Source organism: Oncorhynchus mykiss, chromosome 14 (genome assembly GCF_013265735.2).
Source record: "Oncorhynchus mykiss isolate Arlee chromosome 14, USDA_OmykA_1.1, whole genome shotgun sequence".
NCBI classification, from domain to species: domain Eukaryota; kingdom Metazoa; phylum Chordata; class Actinopteri; order Salmoniformes; family Salmonidae; genus Oncorhynchus; species Oncorhynchus mykiss.
Window position 1 is genome coordinate 13,614,686 of NC_048578.1, and position 22,319 is coordinate 13,637,004.

Below are 22,319 nucleotides of genomic sequence, written 5' to 3' on the forward strand. Positions count from 1 at the left end.
CCCCTACTCTCTAACCCTGTCTTTCTCTTCATGTCTATCCATGTCTCAATTTATCTCCCACAGTCTTGAAGACCCTCTTTCCATGTCTCTATCTATCTCCCACAGTCTATAAGACCCTCTGTCCTTGTCTCCTCTTTCTGCATCTCTTTCCATCTACCCTGTCTGCAACTCCCCTCTCTGATTCACTCAATATTTATTCCCTTTTTCTCCATCTTCCCAGATCTCCCACTTTCTACTGAATTCAAAGTCAAATCCGACCTTAAAATCTGTGGTTGCAACCTGAATGTAACCCCATTGACATCAATGCATGATTTACGTGAAAATCTGAGTTAAGCATGCAAATCTCAAGTTAGCATTGGGCCAAGTTTTACTTTCCTGTAAACCTTCTATGGGATTTGTGACTTTGTATGGACGTGCTCAGTGGTGGAAAAAGTACAAGTATAAGTAAAGATACCTTAATAGAAAATGACTCAAGTAAAAGTGAAAGTCACCCAGTAAAATACTACTTGAGTAAAAGTCTAAAAGCATTTGGAGTCTAGAAGAATTTGGTTTTAAATATACTTAAGAATCAAAAGTAAAAGTATAAATTGTTTCAAATTCTTTATATTAAAAAAACCAGACAGCATCATTTTATTATTATTATTATTATTATTATTATTATTATTATTATTATTTTATTTTACGGACAGCCAGGGCCACACACCAACACTCAGACATAATTTACAAATATAGCATGATCCTCCAGATCAGAGGCAGTAGGGATGACCAGGGATGTTCTCTTGATAAGTTTGTGAATTAGGCCATTTTCCTGTCCTGCTATGCATTCAAAATGTAACGAGCACTTTTGGATATCAGAGAAAATGTATGGAGTAAAAAGTACATTATTTTCTTTAAGAATGTAGTGGGTTACTTTGAAGTATTTTTACTTAAGTACTTTACACCACTGGACGTGCAAAGCAATGTAGGGAATCTTATATGTGCCTGGAGCACATCGGTAGCTTCTTAAGTCATTAAATATAGAGCACATTATTGTTCTGAATCATGCACTCACCTTCCATTGATCTTTACTTTAATAAAACTCTCAGCTAATACACAGTTGCCAGTTGAAGGGCATTCCTTTCTGCTCTCTGCTAATTGCAATTATATAAGACAGAGGAAGAGGGATACAAGGCTCAAGCAATGGATGTGGGAATGGAACATCCAGAAGATGAGGTAATCCTTGTTTAACGATTGGTTTTAATGGCCGCAGTGCTAATGAATTCACATCAGTTCTATTTCAATTCCAGTACATTCATAAAGTTCAATTAAATGCAGTTGATGATTATTTTATTTATCACCACATTCCTACCTGTTGTCACGAGATGGCCATTCTAGAATGGACAAAAGTATCAACAGGGCAAATCAATACAGTGCCTTGCGTAAGTATTTGGCCCCTTTGAACTTTGCGACCTTAAGCCACATTTCAGGCTTCAAACATAAAGATATAAAACTGTATTTTTTTGTGAAGAATCAACAACAAGTGGGACACAATCATGAAGTGGAACGACATTTATTGGATATTTCAAACTTTTTTAACAAATCAAAAACTGAAAAATTGGGCGTGCAAAATTATTCAGCCCCCTTAAGTTAATACTTTGTAGCGCCACCTTTTGCTGCGATTACAGCTGTAAGTCGCTTGGGGTATGTCTCTATCAGTTTTGCACATCGAGAGACTGACATTTTTTCCCATTCCTCCTTGCAAAACAGCTCGAGCTCAGTGAGGTTGGATGGAGAGCATTTGTAAACAGCAGTTTTCAGTTCTTTCCACAGATTCTCGATTGGATTCAGGTCTGGACTTTGACTTGGCCATTCTAACACCTGGATATGTTTATTTTTGAACCATTCCATTGTAGATTTTGCTTTATGTTTTGGATCATTGTCTTGTTGGAAGACAAATCTCCGTCCCAGTCTCAGGTCTTTTGCAGACTCCATCAGGTTTTCTTCCAGAATGGTCCTGTATTTGGCTCCATCCATCTTCCCTGTCCCTGCTGAAGAAAAGCAGGCCCAAACCATGATGCTGCCACCACCATGTTTGACAGTGGGGATGGTGTGTTCAGCTGTGTTGCTTTTACGCCAAACATAACGTTTTGCATTGTTGCCAAAAAGTTCAATTTTGGTTTCATCTGACCAGAGCACCTTCTTCCACATGTTTGGTGTGTCTCCCAGGTGGCTTGTGGCAAACTTTAAACAACACTTTTTATGGATATCTTTAAGAAATGGCTTTCTTCTTGCCACTCTTCCATAAAGGCCAGATTTGTTCAATATACGACTGATTGTTGTCCTATGGACAGAGTCTCCCACCTCAGCTGTAGATCTCTGCAGTTCATCCAGAGTGATTATGGGTCTCTTGGCTGCATCTCTGATCAGTCTTCTCCTTGTATGAGCTGAAAGTTTAGAGGGACGGCCAGGTCTTGGTAGATTTGCAGTGGTCTGATACTCCTTCCATTTCAATATTATCGCTTGCACAGTGCTCCTTGGGATGTTTAAAGCTTGGGAAATCTTTTTGTATCCAAATCCGGCTTTAAACTTCTTCACAACAGTATCTCGGACCTGCCTGGTGTGTTCCTTGTTCTTCATGATGCTCTCTGCGCTTTTAACGGACCTCTGAGACTATCACAGTGCAGGTGCATTTATACGGAGACTTGATTACACACAGGTGGATTGTATTTATCATCATTAGTCATTTAGGTCAACATTGGATCATTCAGAGATCCTCACTGAACTTCTGGAGAGAGTATGCTGCACTGAAAGTAAAGGGGCTGAATAATTTTGCACGCCCAATTTTTCAGTTTTTGATTTGTTAAAAAAGTTTGAAATATCCAATAAATGTCGTTCCACTTCATGATTGTGTCCCACTTGTTGTTGATTCTTCACAAAAAAATACAGTTTTATATCTTTATGTTTGAAGCCTGAAATGTGGCAAAAGGTCGCAAAGTTCAAGGGGGCCGAATACTTTCGCAAGGCACTGTAATTTATTGCGTGGCCAACATAACATCATTCCATCTAGTAAAGTACGACAGGAAAATAGAAGCACAGTTTATCTTGTCTCCCAATAAGGTAAAATGTAGTAAGGAAAGTGCAACCTAGTCTCCTCCCACCACCAACACACTATTCATTCACAACCTCCCAGGCTTATTCCCTGTGACTGTGTTAGAGTCATGATATGGAGTTCATGCTCAAGATGAATATTGGTGGCATCACACAGATTAGCCCTAATGTGTGAGGGTTAATTGCCATAATCAAGAGGGGTTAATTAGTCTGTCTGTGTCTACAACCGACCGCAAGTGTTATCACAGCACTGCCGCTGGCTTGGTTGATTGACACAAGCCTTCACCTCTTTTGCAATTAGGCCGACTCGACAGAGGCGATAACGTAGGGTTAAATATTCACTGTGAGCTCACCAGAGAGAGAGATGATAGGTAAAGTGATAACCCTCTCTCTGAGGTATATGGGTTTGAGGTTGTCACTGAGGGAGGTGACATCGATGGTCAGAAGATAACTTTCCCTTTCATGGCCATCACCGACCCCAAAAACACACACTCAACCACACAGTTGGTTAAAAAATATATATATATAATCTGTGAACAGGTTCATTAATTACCAGTGCTGGAAAAAGTACCCCGTTGTCATACTTGAGTAAAAGTAGAGATACCTTAATAGAAAATGAGTCAAGTAAAAGTGAAAGTCACCCAGTAAAATACTACTTGAGTAAAAGTCTAAAAGCATTTGGATTTAATTATGCTGAAGTATCAAAGTAAAAATACAAATACTTTCAAATTCCTTATACTAAGCAAACCAGATGGCACCATATTCTTACTTTTCTTTTTATTTACAGAAAGCCAGGGCCACACTCCAACACTCCAACACATAATTTACAAACGAAGCATGTGTGTTTAGTGAGTCCGCCAGATCAGAGGCTGTAGGGATGACCAGGGATGTTGTCTTGATTAGCGTGTGAATTGGACCCTTTTCCTGTCCTGTTAAGCATTCAAAATGTAACGTGTACTTTTGTGTGTCAGGGAAAATGTATGGAGTAAAAAGTACATTGTTTTCTTTAGGAATGTGGTGATGTAAAAGTAAAATTAGTCAAAAATAGAAATAGTAATGTAAAGTACAGATACCCCAAAAACGATTTAAGTAGTACTACAAATATAAATACTATAAAGTATTTTTACTTAAGTACTTTACACAACTGTTAATTACAAGTGCAGTACACACATTTATTTCACTCATTATTCTCAATGGTGTTTGGTCTGTATTTGATTGACTAGCAGCCTGTGTGTGTTTTTGAGAAGGGTTCCCATGGTGCAAAGGGTTTCCATGGTACAAAGGGTTCCCATGGTGCAAAGAGTTTCCATGGTGCAAAGGGTTCCCATGGTGCAAAGGGTTTCCATGGTGCAAAGGGTTCCCATGGTGCAAAGGGTTTCCATGGTACAAAGGGTTCCCATGGTGCAAAGAGTTTCCATGGTGCAAAGGGTTCCCATGGTGCAAAGAGTTTCCATGGTGCAAAGGGTTCCCATGGTGCAAAGGGTTTCCATGGTACAAAGGGTTCCCATGGTGCAAAGAGTTTCCATGGTGCAAAGGGTTCCCATGGTGCAAAGAGTTTCCATGGTGCAAAGGGTTCCCATGGTGCAAAGGGTTCCCATGGTGCAAAGGGTTTCCATGGTACAAAGGGTTCCCATGGTGCAAAGGGTTTCCATGGTACAAAGGGTTCCCATGGTGCAAAGAGTTTCCATGGTGCAAAGGGTTCCCATGGTGCAAAGAGTTTCCATGGTGCAAAGGGTTTCCATGGTGCAAAGAGTTTCCATGGTGCAAAGGGTTTCCATGGTGCAAAGGGTTTCCATGGTGCAAAGGGTTTCCATGGTGCAAAGAGTTTCCTTGGTGCAAAGGGTTTCCATGGTGCAAAGGGTTTCCATGGTGCAAAGTGTTTCCATGGTGCAAAGGGTTTCCTTTGTGCAAAGGGTTTCCATGGTGCAAAGAGTTTCCTTGGTGCAAAGGGTTTCCATGGTGCAAAGGGTTTCCTTGGTGCAAAGGGTTTCCATGGTGCAAAGAGTTTCCATGGTGCAAATGGTTTCCATGGTGCAAAGGGTTTCCATGGTACAAAGGGTTTCCATGGTGCAAAGAGTTTCCTTGGTGCAAAGGGTTTCCATGGTGCAAAGGGTTTCCATGGTGCAAAGTGTTTCCATGGTGCAAAGGGTTTCCTTTGTGCAAAGGGTTTCCATGGTGCAAAGAGTTTCCTTGGTGCAAAGGGTTTCCATGGTGCAAAGGGTTTCCTTGGTGCAAAGGGTTTCCATGGTACAAATAGTTTCCATGGTGCAAAGGGTTTCCATGGTGCAAAGGGTTTCCATGGTGCAAAGGGTTTCCATGGTGCAAAGTGTTTCCATGGTGCAAAGGGTTTCCATGCTGCAAAGGGTTTCCATGGTGCAAAGAGTTTCCCTGGTGCAAAGGGTTTCCTTTGTGCAAAGGGTTTCCATGGTGCAAAGAGTTTCCTTGGTGCAAAGGGTTTCCATGGTGCAAAGGGTTTCCTTGGTGCAAAGGGTTTCCATGGTGCAAAGAGTTTCCTTGGTGCAAAGGGTTTCCCTGGTGCAAAGAGTTTCCCTGGTGCAAAGGGTTTCCATGGTGCAAAGAGTTTCCTTGGTGCAAAGGGTTTCCTTGGTGCAAAGGGTTTCCATGGTGCAAAGAGTTTCCCTGGTGCAAAGGGTTTCCTTGGTGCAAAGGGTTTCCTTGGTGCAAAGGGTTTCCATGGTGCAAAGAGTTTCCCTGGCGCAAAGGGTTTCCATGGTGCAAAGAGTTTCCTTGGTGCAAAGGGTTTCCATGGTGCAAAGAGTTTCCATGGTGCAAAGAGTTTCCATGGTGCAATGGGTTTCCCTGGTGCAAAGAGTTTCCCTAGTGCAAAGGGTTTCCATGGTGCAAAGGGTTTCCATGGTGCAAAGAGTTTCCATGGTGCAAAGGGTTTCCATGGTGCAAATGGTTTCCATGGTGCAAAGAGTTTCCCTGGTGCAATGGGTTTCCATGGTGCAAAGAGTTTCCATGGTGCAAAGGGTTTCCATGGGGCAAAGAGTTTCCATGGTGCAAAGGGTTTCCATGGTGCAAATCGTTTCCCTGGTGCAAAGAGTTTCCATGGTGCAAAGGGTTTCCATGGTGCAAAGAGTTTCCATGGTGCAAAGGGTTTCCATGGTGCAAATCATTTCCCTGGTGCAAAGAGTTTCCATGGTGCAAATCGTTTCCCTGGTGCAAAGGGTTTCCATGGTGCAAATCGTTTCCCTGGTGCAAAGGGTTTCCATGGTGCAAATCGTTTCCCTGGTGCAAAGAGTTTCCATGGTGCAAAGGGTTTCCATGGTGCAAAGAGTTTCCATGGTGCAAATCGTTTCCCTGGTGCAAAGAGTTTCCCTAGTGCAAAGGGTTTCCATGGTGCAAAGGGTTTCCCTGGTGCAAAGGGTTTCCATGGTGCAAATCGTTTCCATGGTGCAAAGAGTTTCCATGGTGCAATGGGTTTCCATGGTGCAAAGGGTTTCCATGGTGCAAAGAGTTTCCATGGTACAAAGGGTTTCCATGGTGCAAAGGGTTTCCTTGGTGCAAAGAGTTTCCCTAGTGCAAAGGGTTTCCATGGTGCAAAGGGTTTCCTTGGTGCAACAGTGATTCGAGGATAATGGCAGGTTTCTCAATGTGTTATCAAATGCACAGCAGCACATCTTGCCTGGCCCCCCTGTGGACAGTTGCTGCTATCACAAACAGCTCCTGTTAAACTGCAAGGCCATTAGAATGCATGCTCCTAACCTTCTTACCATACACTAAACTAAAACATCACCCACATGTCCATTTTCATTCAAACTATTTATTTATTATTTTGTATTTGTTGCTGAAATGATCTGTTATGAAAAACATGGGAAATGATTTTACACTGCAACACAATTGCTGTACAGTAGGCTATTTCTTCTGTATATTCATTCTGGTGTGAGCCAGTGAGCATATTATTTAGACCAGCTTGAGTACTTGTCTGGAAATGATGTTTATTGGACTTTATTTGAATGACATGCATGTAGTTTATAGCCAGTGCAACACAAACAAAGTGTTTTTGAATTGATAAAAAGTGGCTTTTTAAACATCAAACTAGACTGTAAGAATATAGTACGTCCCCCTCATCTACTTTACCTTCTGTCTGTCGGAACATGTTACATCAATAAATTATGTTGAAGGTACATGTAAAAAAAAATAAGTCATCCTGACATGTATGGCAAATAAATAATGGAAACACTGTTTTTTTTTAAACTTTCCTTTGTCCTTCTTAAACATCTCCCATGTTTGAACCTGAAGGCACTTCAATGAAACAATGCGTTTTCAGATCCAGCAGTAAGTGGTACAGCTGGTTTCTACTTTGTTATTACATGAAATTACCCGCTTTGTGTCTGCTATGCCTCTTGGGATTGGTTCACAGAATTGCACAAAAGAGGAACTAAAATGCTCTGGGTGATTTGTATCCCTAGAGGAAGGAGGGGGGGGGGGGGGAATCAATGACAGACAGTATTTTGACTGGAAGCTACTGTAACTGCAGCTGCCATCTTGACGTAGCTGAAGTCAACCACAGTTTCTCGCCACTATTCACGAGCCTCTCTGACAGGGTGGCTTTGAAATTTTTACCAGGGCCCGAATGCTCTTGTTGCAAAGACTGAGATGTGATGTGTGATGACACTGTTGATTCATGAGACTCATTCACTGAAAATATGACTGGTGAGAAAGTGAAGCTAAGCAATCCGATGGACAGAGTACAAATGGTACACCAGAGAGATGTTGTGATACAGCTGCAGTCTGCCTTCTGTGTTTTTTTATCCAGGTGAAAATTCACCTGCACTGGTAAAGGAAAAACTAAAATAAGACGTTTTTAAAGAGTGATCCATACTCACTTCGGTGAGTATGCTGTTTTTCTAGTCTAAAGTCAGGTCTAACAAATTCCAACATGTTGGAGGGACAGCCTGTAACATGTGTTTAGCCAAAAGGACCACACATCCTCCCTCATGCTAAAGTTTGTCTGTGTCAAGATATTGGACATTTCCATGAAGAAAAAGAAACCTGGTGCAGCACACAAAACGACCAAGCCAGTCACTGTGAAGCTCTGTCTTCAGCTAAGGTGACCCTCCCACAATCCAAAACTATGACAAAACGCTAGGCACAACGAGATGCACCTTGCTAGAACTCTTCACACCCTATCTCTCTTCAGGAATATTCATTCTCCTACAGGCATCATTTTCAGGCACGTTATTTCAGATTTCAAAAGAAGGAAAATTGTTTACAACACCAACATTTCTGTTTGTTGCTTTGGCGAAGGACGAAATACTGAAGCGTTGGCATTCAAATGAGTGACAGTGAAACTTGTCAAGCAAGCAGTGTGTGGGAATTTCTTCTTCAGAATCGTGTTCAATATCCCAATGCACCTGCAGGAAACTCTTGAGTAGGTACACTATGTGAGTGAGCTCATTCTTTTTCACTGTATTCCACATTTAACATACTGTGCCTTTTCTACAGTATGTTGAACTGGCAGTCAAACGAGCCCCCCCTCGTCTGTCGAGGGCTGTGTTTTGACAGGCATGTAATGAAGTGATGTTTCCTTGCAATGAGCTTCTGTTATGATTGTTGCCATGATGATCGTTACCTTCAGGCTGGGTGCCACTGCTTTTCTTTGAGATGGAAGGAGGGGGATCTATGTTCCCTTTGTTCAAACCATGATCACTTACAGGCTCCCAATCAACACTCAATTGTCCCCCTAGGGACAGTCCCATCAGTCTGGGTAAGGTGGGCAGTATGCGATATCTTTTGTATGTTCATTTGTTTGACATTGCCTCTTTGCCAGACTCTTTTTCCAAGGAGGGCCTAGGACCTAGAGACAAGTGGAAATAAGTTAGAAATTGCTTGCAAACCATTTGTGAGTTTAATTTTTATGTACCTCACTCGTCGTTCAGCTGGACTTCAACTTTTGTAAGGTGGCGTTACATGATCTGTGATTTGGAAGACTATAAATTATGAGAGACTGTATTCACTCTGTATCTCGCCAAAGCTTTTTTCATGCTCGCTCCCCAGGTGCAGAGTGTCAGTGTCTGTTTGCGGTGTGCTTCAAGAATTAGGTCTATACAGTGCCTTGGCTTGGATCAGATGTGCAATGTAACCGCTCATGACCTAAGAGACTTAGCTAAGTGAGGAGCATGAATGAGTTATGGTTCTAGATCTGTACAACGCTGTGTTTCCTGGGTTCACGCAGATGACAAAAACATTATCCCCAATCCATTTTTTCTCTCCAGTCTCCACTGAGACATTGGGGATTTCAAACTGAACCTAGTCTCCTCGTATGAATATGTTTTTTGGCACAGAGTTGTGGAAGAAATGTCCAATTTAAGAAAAAAAGTCTGACTTAGGAGTTCATCATGTTGATGACAGACTTGACAATGAACAGGGCAGGATGTCATGCTAGGTGAACCCTTGTTTCGAAACTGTTTTGAATCGCCTCGCTGGATGGTTTCCTGTTAAAAGCAAATGATGGGTTAACGAGCATCATTTGTGAGAATATTGTTTGGTAGACTCATATTGGACCTGATGGCTCAGAGACTCTTCTCCTTCTCAAAGAAAGCCTGTCATGAACTATCTCAATAGTTGATATGCAGTTTTAATTAAGCAAAATCTACATCATTATTTTATCCCTCCTGTTTTACTAACTGAAGGGCTACTCCACTTTACAGATCTCATATTGTAATGTTGGTCCTGATTCAAATGGACTTTGTCAAACAGATTAAAATCATCAACTATGTAAAGTGCTACAGTGCTACTCATTTGTATCTTTAATGTGAAACAAAAGCTCCAAGAAAGTCATTGGACAAACTTAGTGAAAGAATTGGAAATATCAGGCTATGTCAAGCCCTTAAATTAAGCCTCACAATGAAGTGTTTTACCATTTTCTTTTCAGGACAACCAGGGCTACGAGTAGAACACAATTTGGTATAAACAGTTGCATTCATGAGTTTTATTAACAAGTGTCAATAAAAAAAAAAGGTCCACCGAAGCGAAAACTTGATAGAAAATGAATTTATATGTATACTGTGAGTACAGAAATGGTTTGCTCATTGGGAAATGAATAACCAACTAGTCAACCAGGTAGGCTGTTTGGAGTGTTTATCTGGCTGAAAAAATAATAATAATACAGTGTATTTGGAAAGTATTCAGACCCCTTGACCTTTTCCAAATTGTTGTTATGTTACAGCCTTATTCTAAAATTGATTAAAGAAATAAAAATACTCATCAATCTACATACAATGCCCCATAATGACAAAACAAAACAGTTTTTTTGGAATTTTAGCAAATGTATAAATAATAAAAATAAATAAAAAATACCTTATTTACATACAGCTGAAGTCGGAAGTTTACATACACCTTAGCCAAATACATTTAAACTCAGTTTTTCACAATTCCTGACATTTAATCCTTGTCTTAGGTCAGTTAGGTGCACCAATTTATTTTAAGACTGTGAAATCTCAGAATAATAGTAGAGAGAATGATTCATTTCAGCTTTTATTTCTTTCATCATATTCCAAGTGGGTCATAAGTTTAGATACACTCAATTAGTATTTGGTAGCATTGCCTTTAAATTGTTTAACTTGGGTCAAACGTTTCAGGTAGACTTCCACAAGCTTCCCACAATAAGTTGGGTGAATTTTGGCCCACTCCTCCGACAGAGCTGGTGTAACTGAGTCAGGTTTGTAGGCCTCCTTGCTTGCACATGCTTTTTCAGTTCTGCCCGCAAATGTTCTATGGGATTGAGGTCAGGGCTTTGTGATGGCCACTCCAATACCTTGACTTTGTTGTCCTCAAGCCATTTTGCCACAACTTTGGAAGTAAGCTTAGGGTCATTGTCCATTTGGAAGACCCATTTACGACCAAGCTTTAACTTCATGACTGATGTCTTGAGATGTGGCTTCAATATATCCACATAATTTTCCTCCTCATGATGCCATCTATTTTGTGAAGTGTACCAGTCCCTCCTGCAGCAAAGCACCAAAACAACAACATGAACCTGTCACCCCCGTGCTTCACGGTTGGGATGGTGTTCTTCGGCTTGCAAGCCTCCCCCTTTTTCCTCCAAACATAATGATGGCCATTATGGCCAAACAGTTCTATTTTTGTTTCATCAGACCAGAGGACATTTCTCCAAAAAAGTACAATCTTTGTCCCCATGTGCAGTTGCAAACCGTAGTCTGGCATTTTGATGGCGGTTTTGGAGCAGTGGCTTCTTCCTTGCTGAGCGGCCGTTTAGATTACGTCGATATAGGACTCGTTTTACTGTGGATATAGATACTTTTGTACCTGTTTCCTCCAGCATCTTCACAAGGTCCTTTGCTGTTGTTCTGTGATTGATTTGCACTTTTCGCACCAAAGTACGTTAATCTCTAGGAGACAGAACGTGTCTCCTTCCTGAGCGGTATGATGGCTTCGTGGTCCCATGGTGTTTATACTTGCGTACTATTGTTTGTACAGATGAACATGGCACCTTCAGGCATTTGGAAATTGCTCCCAAGGATGAACCAGACTTGTGGAGGTCTACAATTTATTTGTCTGAGGTCTTGGCTGATTTCTTTTGGTTGTCCCATGATGTCAAGCAAAGAGGCACTGCGTTTGAAGGTAGGCCTTGAAATACATCCACGGGTACTCCTCCAATTTACTTAAATGATGTCAATTAGCCTATCAGAAGCTTCTAAAGCCATGACATCATTTTCTGGAATTTTACATGCTGTTTAAAGGCACAGTCAACTTAGTTTCTGTAAACTTCTGACCCACTAGAATTGTGATACAGTGAATTATAAGTGAAATAATCTGTCTGTAAACAATTGTTGGAAAAATTACTTGTGTCATGCACAAAGTAGATGTCCTAATCGGCTTGCAAAACTATAGTTTGTTAACCAGAAATGCATGGAGTGGTTGAAAAACGAGTTTTAATGACTCCAACCTAAGTGTATGTAAACTTCCCACTTCAACTGTAAGTATTCAGACCCTTTGCTACGAGACTCGAAATTGAGCTCTGTTTCCATTGATCAAGTTACCAAAGGTGGACAACTTGATTCCACCTGTGGTATATTCAATTGATTGGATATGAAATTGTCCATAGAGCTCCGAGACAGAATTGTGTCGTGGCATAGGTCTGGGGAAGGTTACCAAAACATTTCTGCAGCATTGAAGGTCACCAAGAACAGAGTGGCCTCCATCATTCTTAAATGGAAGAAGTTTGGAACCACCAACACTTTTTCTAGAGCTGGCCGCCTGGCTAAACTGAGCCTCAGTGGAGTAGGGCCTTGGTCAGGGAGGTGACTCTGGTCACTCTGTTTCTCTGTGGAGATGGGTGAACCTTACTGAAGGACAACCATCTTTGCAGTACTCCACCAATCTGGCCTTTATGGTAGAGCGGCCAGACGGAAGCCACTCCTCAGTAAAAGGCACGACTGCCCGCTTGGAGTTTTCCAAAACGCACCTACTGTACACACCCTCAGACCATGAGAAACAAGATTATCTGGTCTGATGAAACCAAGATTGAACTCTTTGGACTAATTTCCAAGCGTCACGTCTGGAGAAAACTTAGCACATCCCTACGGTGAAGCATGGTGCTGGCAACATCATGCTATGGGGATGTTTTTCAGCGGCAGGGACTGGGAGACTAGTCAGGATCGAGGCAAAGATAAACGGAGCAAAGTACAAAGAGATCCTTGATGAAAACCTACTCCACAGCGCTCAGGACCTCAGACTGGGGTGAAGGTTCACCTTCTAACAGGACAATGACCCTAAGCACACAGCCAAGACAATGCAGGAGTGGCTTCGGGACATGTCTCTGAATGTCCTTGAGTAGCTCAGCCAGAGCCCGGACTTGAACTCAATCGAACATCTCTGGAGAGACCTGAAAATAGCTGTGCAGCAATGCTCCCAATTCAACCTGACAGAGCTTGCTGGGATCTGCAGAGGTGAATGGGAGAAACTCCCCAAATACAGGTGCTCCAAGCTTGCAACATCATACCCAAGAAGACTCGAGGCTGTAATCGCTGCCAAAGGTCTGAATACTTAAATGTATTTCAGGGGGGGTTATATACATTTGCAGAAAAATCTACAAATCTGTTTTTGCTTTGTCATTATTGGGTATTGTGTGTAGATTGATGAGGGAAAAAACAATTGAATCAATTTCACAATAAGACTGTAACGTAACAAAATGTGGAAAAAGTAAAGGGGTCTGAATACTTTCCGAATGCACTGTATATATTAACAATTATATCCCCATCACTTCTAAAACCAAGTTGCACCCCTGGTGACAACTGTGTGAAGTTTGTAGTTTGACACAGCAACTATATGACTTTATTACAGTATTATAGACACTATGTCCTTGGATTTCGTATGGTCTTCTATGTAGAAGAACCCATTACCTCCTAGCGACTCTTGTGTAGCTTGTGTATGTCATAGAGCAAAACATGTGCATGGTCATGAGAGTCTTAGCTTTTCATAGCTTAAATAGTTTGTAGCTCAAACCATTCAGACTCTACAGATGTTTGGGTTGGCTGGGGGAAGTATATCCAAAGCATGAAGAACGTGTTCTTACTGCTACAAATGCAAATTACTGCGTCAATGTCATCTTATAGGAAAGTAACAACCTGTGAAATCCTCTCGTAGCTATTGCCCTAATGTATCCGTAATGATTGGCCAAAGGTTGTTTAGCATGAGAGATCAGTTGGGCAAAGTGCAATGGGACCTATGCTATTACAGAAGCTGTGTTTTGAGAAATGCAGAGAGATAAGACAGTGGAACATTGTGTGGAACATCCAGAGAGCCTCAGTGGTTGTGAGGTGCCATCAACCGATACAAAAACAGTGAAATGCTTATGCCTGTGTTTACATTTTAAATTGACTGAACTCATTTTGGAAACTGAACTGAACTCATTGGTCAAAAGGACACCGCCATAAACATAGTCACAATCAAAGCAACAACAAAAAAAGACAGGCAGATAACTTTCTTCAGAGCCCGGAAAAACAAATTGTGATCAAACAAAGAAAGCGGGCTGTCTACAATTATTTCATACATTATAACCGTGGGTAGTGAGGTCTGCACAACGCATCACCGGGGGCAAACTACCTGCCCTCCAGGACACCTACACCACCCGATGTCACAGGAAGGCCATAAAGATCATCAAGGACATCAACCACCCGAGCCACTGCCTGTTCACCCCGCTATCATCCAGAAGGCGAGGTCAGTACAGGTGCATCAAGGCTGGGACCGAGAGACTGAAAAACAGCTTCTATCTCAAGGCCATCAGACTGTTAAACAGCCACCACTAACACTGAGTGGCTGCTGCCAACACACTGACACTGACTCAACTCCAGCCACTTTAATAATGGGAATTGATGGGAAATGATGTAAATATATCACTAGCCACTTTAAACAATGCTACCTTATATAATGTTACTTACCCTACATTATTCATCTCATATGCATACGTATATACTGTACTCTATATCATCGACTGTATCCTTATGTAATACATGTATCACTAGCCACTTTAAACTATGCCACTTTGTTTACATACTCATCTCATTTGTACATACTGTACTCGATACCATCTACTGTATCTTGCCTATGCTGCTCTGTACCATCACTCATTCATATATCCTTATGTACATATTCTTTATCCCCTTACACTGTGTACAAGACAGTAGTTTTGGAATTGTTAGTTAGATTACTTGTTATTACTGCATTGTCGGAACTAGAAGCACAAGCATTTCGCTACACTCGCATTAACATCTGCTAACCATGTGTATGTGACAAAAAAAAATTGATTTGATTTGATTTGATACTTCCAAGAGGTGGCAGGTAGCCTAGTGGTTAGAGAGTTAGGCCAGTAACTGAAAGGTTGCTGGATCGAATCCCCGAGTTGACAAGGTAAAAATCTGTCCATCTGCCCCTGAACAAGGCAGTTGACCCACTGTTCCCCAGTAGGCCGTCATTGCAAATAAGAATTTGTTCTTAGCTGACTTTCCTAGTTAAATAAAGGTACAAAAAAAAACTCACTCCACTTTCCAGCAGTCTGCCATGTTGAGGTTCAGTGCCTGACAAGGAGAGAATGTAATTCCAGGCTGCTATTCCATCCACCCATAAGGTAGGCTAAAATCCTCTGGGCTAGTGACTAACTGTGTCAACATCCCTTTTACAAAAGGAGGAAATATTATTCAGCGCACACACACATACATTCATAGTGGCATCATGCCCATAAGGGACACAAAGGCACGTGCCTTTGTTTTTCAGTTGTTAAATTAATTACTAAACTTAATTTTTTATCCCACGTTTTATAATAATTATTTATAAAAAGATCTGTCAGTGGTATCTTGGGGAGGGGGAACACTGACTGGATGGGAACACTGATTGAAAGAGTACCCCCCCCCCCCCCCATCCCCTATTCTCCCTAGTAAGTGGTTCCTTCCAAGGTGCACCATAGAGCAAAAAGATGCCTGGGAAGGATGTTAGATACTCTAGTGTGTTCAGTATCATCAGAAAATGAGGCAAAAGAGTCTACAGTGACACACACAGAGTTTGATTTATTTTAGCTGCCAGTGATGAGCAGGAGGTATGTTTATATATTAATTTGATCAAGCTATGTAGCCTATTGATTCCTTTCTTGATTAAAAAAATAAAACAAAAAGTTTTGTTGTTTCTCTGTAATATTAGCTACCTAGAAATTTGATGAAGTTTGCTTTAGCTACTAGATACTGTAGGTTCCCAATCTCCCAACCTCATAACAAGCTATCAAGCCATTTCAGGCTATCAATCAAGTTAGTTTAGATTATAGTTAAGTTAGATTATATATTTTACTTGTGATAAGGTCACACAGAGAGCTAAAGATAATTACAAATACCTGTGATAATCTGAAGCACCACAAAAGGCCACAAGATCTGATCAAATTCCCCCCCCAAAAATAATTCTAAATGACCAAGATTCTGGTAGTTTACTGGTAAACTTAGAAAGTTTCCAGTAATATACCCCCCTTTGCAACCCTAGGTCTGACTGAAATCCTGGCAATCCAGCGTGTGGTTTCAGTCAGATCTAACTGCAGCATTTGGCCTCCCTCACCATGTCTGCGGCCCTCCAGGGTTACAACCTGACAGTGCAGCGGTGTGCAGTTGTCTTCCTTTCCCTTTTATCTACTTTGAGCTCAGATGAAATTTGACTGCCCTAAGAATAGAAAAAGAGGCAACAATGTCATTTAAACACCATCTTAATACACAAAAGAAAAGTGTGCGCACACACTAATTCACCACATGAACTGAACTGAAAAGTGTGCGCACACACTAATTCACCACATGAACTGAACTGAACATGAACTGGAAATCTGTCAATACCTGTAAAGCAGACAGGCGCAAAAATGGGTCCAACATCGCATTAATTCCTTCGCTCTCAACTCAAACCAGCCCACCTGTTTGAAGGAGCCCCAAAACTCATGAGACACATCGGGCTGAGAGAAAGCGGGCAAAGAAGAGAAGTAGGTGAGTTCGTATCAATTAATACCAATAAGGACCTTAAGTGACAACACAGAGAGACATTAGGCCCGACAAAGCGCGGCAGCTTTGTTCCTGCGAAGCGCCAGCTGCCGGTGCGCAGGCCCAGAGGACTGCCGGGTAGCCGTCGGTTCTGCTCCAGCGGCGCTCTGGGCTGGGATGGGCGGCTGCTGTATGGCGCGCACGGGCCGGGCCAGCTCCCCGTGCGAGTGCAGTATTAATGAGGCGACAGCATGGCCCTGCTTCCGTATTCATTAGGCATCTGGGCCAGCAGATGTGAAGTGCCGCCTCAAGACGAATAAAAAATGACTTCCCATCTGGACTCCCTAAACTAGAAAAGACAAGAGCAGTTCTCTCTCTTTTTCACTTTCTCTCTCGTGGTGGCTTTCTCTCTCCCTATTACTCTCTCTCTCTCTCTCTCTCTCTCTCTCTCTCTCTCTCTCTCTCTCTCTCAATGGCTAGGTTCTTTAAATTAGCTCAAATAGGGAGTCTTGTCGAAGTGCTGTATGCTATCTTGTATCAGCCACTGATGAAGTGATTGAGGTGGTGATTATGAAAGATAAAGGGTTAGTTTTATCTCTATAATATATTCAAGTAGCCTTAGAGACCATCTTATTTATGGTTCCCAGCTTCAACTCAGGTCACAGCACATCATTTGATTGATCATTTCAATTGACCAAGTTGACTGTCTATGATGCAAGGCCATTTAGAGGGCAATTATTTCTGAACTACTTTTTATTCTGCCTCCTTCAAGCTTGAATAAAACAGATCTCAAATCAAACACCTCTCATCAACATACTATATATGGATAGGTGAGTCAAATCCTATGAGTATGTCAAAGTCATCTCTTTGGAATAAAGATTTGGTTACTATAATATCCCACACAAATTCCAAAGCACAGAGTAGGCTAAGCCTAAAGACCCAGCCAAGGTTGAACAATTCCTGTGAACTTGACCTATTCTGATATGAAAACGATAATATTACCGGTTCTCCTTCCTCTTTCCTCTAGCACATTTAAGGCTTCAATTAAAAGGCTCATTTCCCCTCATCTGCTTCTTTGCTGATTTTATCTGCTGAGTCCAAATGACCAGGCTAGCGTACAGACACCAGGTTGTCCTCTGATCCCTGGCTCCCTCCTGAGATACTGTGACGGTCAACAGGCAAAGAGCTGCAGTATCCTCCTCCCTGTTCTTCACTGCCCTCCACCTCACTGCCTCTCAGCCCAATGTAAAGGCCCATTACCTGAAGTCCATTAAAACCATGGTTGTGGTCCACTACCACTTCTATAACTTCCTTTTCCCATCTCCTTACCTCCTAGACCACTCATTTGATTTTACATGACAGGTGGGAGTGATATGTTCTCCTCCTATCCACAGCCATTTAACAGTATGTAGGTTACATCGCAAAATGACTTATTGAGCAAGTTTGTACAAACTGTGAGATTTCAGTTGACAAAGTAATTGCTGTCTTTTCCCTCTGTTTCTAATGAGGGCACTGCTGCTAGTCAATAAAGCTGTCCATTTACAGTTTACAATGGAGCCCTGCAACAATTGACGAGAGGAAATGTTGTATTATTGTCACTGGTCATGTTCTTTCACTGCAAACGACACCAAATATACTATATATCCCCAGAGATACAATTAGCAATCGAAGGCCTCGGTAAAAGAAAGACCGGAAAATAGGATTAAAAACAAAACGAAAATAATGTCGATATCATATTCAATAATAAAAGACAGGTTTATAATGGGGAGTGATTATTGTTCAAGTTTGAGGAACACCGACCAAGTGTTTGTGTCTAAGAAATATGGACCCTGAAGGCAATTTGTTTCACTCAGCCAGATTTTGTTGCCTCTCTGGGTGGTAGGCGTCTTTAGCTCAGCGCTTTGCACCCATATCATCCACTTAGATGTAGCGTAATGAGCACTCCACTGTGGCCAGGCCTTCAAGACATGGCGAAACTAAGGTAGGCAAAGACATCATGATTACCCTCAACTCAGAGATCAGGCCTGCCAAAGCATGTCACTAATGGTTTGTGAAAGCTCGTTTAGCGGACAGCCATCATTCGATCGGGGCGAGTTCATAGCATCACATATACTCGCGATGATGGACTTTGATTGTATTGCCAGAGTTAACCTGTGTAGATTCTGCAGAGTCTGACGGGACCGTGGGAAGTTAAGCGACAGTAAAATATCATGCAAATGGATTTATGATATTGGCAAAGTCATGCGGTACAGATAATTTAGTGAAAGTCAACATAATGTGGATTATGTACGGTACATCTTTTTCCTCAACATCAATCAGTAACATATCGTTTACCTCGTTTAAACAGGACCTGCTCTTAACAATGGTGTTTCATTTGAGGAGGATGACAGAAATTAATCCCTCCTCTTCCTTTTATTGTAACACTAGAGTGGCCGCGTTGGATATCACTGATTATTAGGGCAGATAGTCCACCTGATGCCTGTAGCTCTTCAAGCTTAATAGGGCTTCAGGCCAAGCACCAGGCAAGATGACAGTGATTTGAACAAGATAACCCCAAGTCCGTATAAGCAATAGGAAACTTTGTGAGGGAAACCGAGGGAAGAAAAAAAAGATTTATCTGGACATTTTCGACCACTCTTGATAGAGACAGGCACCATTCTGGGCAAATGAGATCTGTCACATATTTTACGCGGCCGCGCTCTCATTAAAGACGGAAGGCGCTCGCTGCGGTAATTGTTTTAATTTATTTGTTTATGGCGAAGACAGAGGGGACGGGCACATGGCACTTGCTTTTTTTATTGGGAACATATGGAACACATTTATCACCATTTGCAGCGATCGGCCTAAATGATTTTATTAACTAATTTGTAACTTTACACTTTTTTAATCAAACACATGCTGCGCACCGCAATGTTCTGTTAATGCTCCTGGGCTTTGTAAAGGGAGCAGCCGCAGCCAAAGGGAAATAATAAAAAGAGGAAAGCAAAAAAAAAATCTGACGAAATGAAAATGCAGAGCGGGGTTTTGGGATTGGTGGGGAGGGAAGGAGGGAGAGGGAGAGGGCACGTCGCCCCCGAGGTATTACCGTTAGCATCAGCGGTTTTAATGTATGGCAGTGATGATGAAGATTATTATGGGGCTGCGCTACAGGGCTAGCACTGGGCCCGAAGGTATTTAGGATGCCATAGAGCACAGTTGTTTACCTGAGCTAAGTGAAGCGGCAAAGGCTTTTCTGCTGTAGCGAACACGCTTTTGTTCTCTCCCTAGGACCGCTGCTTTGGCCCCTGCCTCATTGCTTGGATAATATGTGGTCTTCAGGGACTCTTGGCTACTGTGGTAACTTATGTTGGGAGTTGAAGTAATGTTATTTGGGCCAATACACCCATGGCACAGGCAATACTAATAGTTTTAAGTCTTGGAGTGAAATGAACAGGGCCCTAGAGGTTGTAATCAGGAGCGCCAGTTAAAATAACCATACATAATGTAGCCTTTTATTGATTGTGTACAGTAATAATGTAGTAATTGAAATGGTTCAGCTGCAAGTGTAATAAAGTTAATTGGCAAAGCTCCTAACAATGTATGCATGATTACAGTCATGTTAGCAAGTTTGTACTGTAGAATAATTCCTCCAATGTGCAACATCATGTTATATGCTATCGAAACTAGTTAAAAGCCTACAGCAATGTACATTAATGTTATGATTTGGGGACATGTTATTCATAGTTCAGCCCAATCAGTACAGCTTCAGACAGTACATTGCTTAACCCTCACAAATGAGATAGAATGTGACTGCATGAAATAGACCAGCAGGCCTATCTTTCAACAGCTACATAAGGAATGAGTCGCTCACCACAACCACACCATTTATTTAATAGCCTGTCTGTCCACAGAGCAGCACGTTTGCTGTTCTTAGATGTGTTACATTAGTCATTTTTCAGAAGTAAAAAATGCATCAAACATCAAGGCTGTCGTCTAAAGTATCGGACAATGAATCTTGATTGACTGTTGGAGAGGAACATGAGGAATGACAGATATGTTAGAGGCAGCAGTGGACTGGACAGTAGAAGTATCAGCCCCCAGGCCCCACCATTCCAGAAATATTATCTGGTCTCTTGGTGCACAACTTTCATATCGGCTGTTGAAAACAAATATTTGTTCCCCTCACCATTGAATCCAGATACCCTTTGAAAGCACCCTTCAAAGATGCCCTTTGAAAACAAGGAAAGATCAGCCTGAAAGACTGTCATGAACAGAACAAGCCAAAACCTCCACCAGTGAAGCACTGCTAGTGTGACATGCCAACAGGTCCATTATCACAGAGGCAAAGCCAAGGCCTCCCATTGGGCCTCCCGATCCCAACCCCGTCATTCTCTCTCTCCTTCCCTCCTGATCTCTCAGTGTTTACAATAGTAATAACAAAGGGGTGTACATGCAGACAGGGGCACGTGGGTAAAGTCATTCCCAATGATGTCAGCTGTCAAGTCCATGGAAGCTTGACCAGGGGCGATGCCGCACACTCAACTTCACTTTGTTTCACAATTAACGTCCCGGCTTGGCAGGACAGGGCGAGGGGGCGAGATGGTTGTTGTTGCTACGAAGGGGTAATTGAGTCCCATTTGTAGATCGACAGCTGGACAGAATTCACTGGTGCAATTTGGACACGAGTCGAAAGGGGGAAGATGCTACATCTTCTAATTAAAATTTGATCTCTGGTCCCGCGGAGGTTTCTTCTCCAGCCCTGGTTTGATGTCCCCCTCTTTAGGGTCTTAAAGGGATACTTTGGGAGTTTCGCAATGAGACTCTTTCTCTACTTCCCCAGAGTCAGATGAACTCGTAGATACCATTTTTATTTTTGTTTCTGTGTCCAGTAGGAAGGAAGTCAGAGGGGGTTTTGCGGGCTAATGCTAACTAGTGTTAGCGCAATGACTGTCTACGGAAGTATATGGGCATCTACTAGCATGTCACCCTGCTTACTTGGGTATCTCTCCGGTGGTATAGGTTATTTACACTGGCAGCTGGCTCCCCATTTTACGAGTTGTTGTGTGGGATTTCAATGCACTTGTTTGTGTCCAGATGCTCGTGGCTGGGTAGCGTTGAGACACTGAGAAACTGTCAGCCGTTTTGGTTTATTGGAGAGATCCTCCAAACAGGCTGCGACACAGCAAAGGAGTTAACACAAAAGATGATTGGAATGGCTGTGGAAGTGCAAAATCACAGCAACAGCCTGTTTGTGTGTATTATTTAGAATGGGCAGATGACAGAAAGGGCTGAATTACATGCTTGGTTTTGCCATTTAGAGCCTTGAGAAAACTGCTTGTCACAGTCTGTCCATTTACAGCACAGTGACTACAGATGTGATTCACAGGACATAAAACCACAGATGGGGTGCTCAAAGGAAAGACCTTACTTATACAGTACCAGTCAAAAGTTTGGGCACACCTACTCATTCAAGGGTTTTTCTTTATTTTTTACTATATTCTACATTGTAGAATAATAGTGAAGACATCAAAACTATGAAATAACACATATGGAATCAAGTAGTAACCAAAAAAGTGTAAAACAAATTAAAATATATTATATATATATTGCCTTTATGACAGCTTTGCACACTCTTGGCATTCTCTCAACCAGCTTCATGAGGTAGTCACCTGGAATGCATTTCAATTAACAGGTGTGCCTTGTTAAAAGTTCATTTGTGAAATTTCTTAACTTCTTATTGCGTTTGAGCCAATCAGTTGTGTT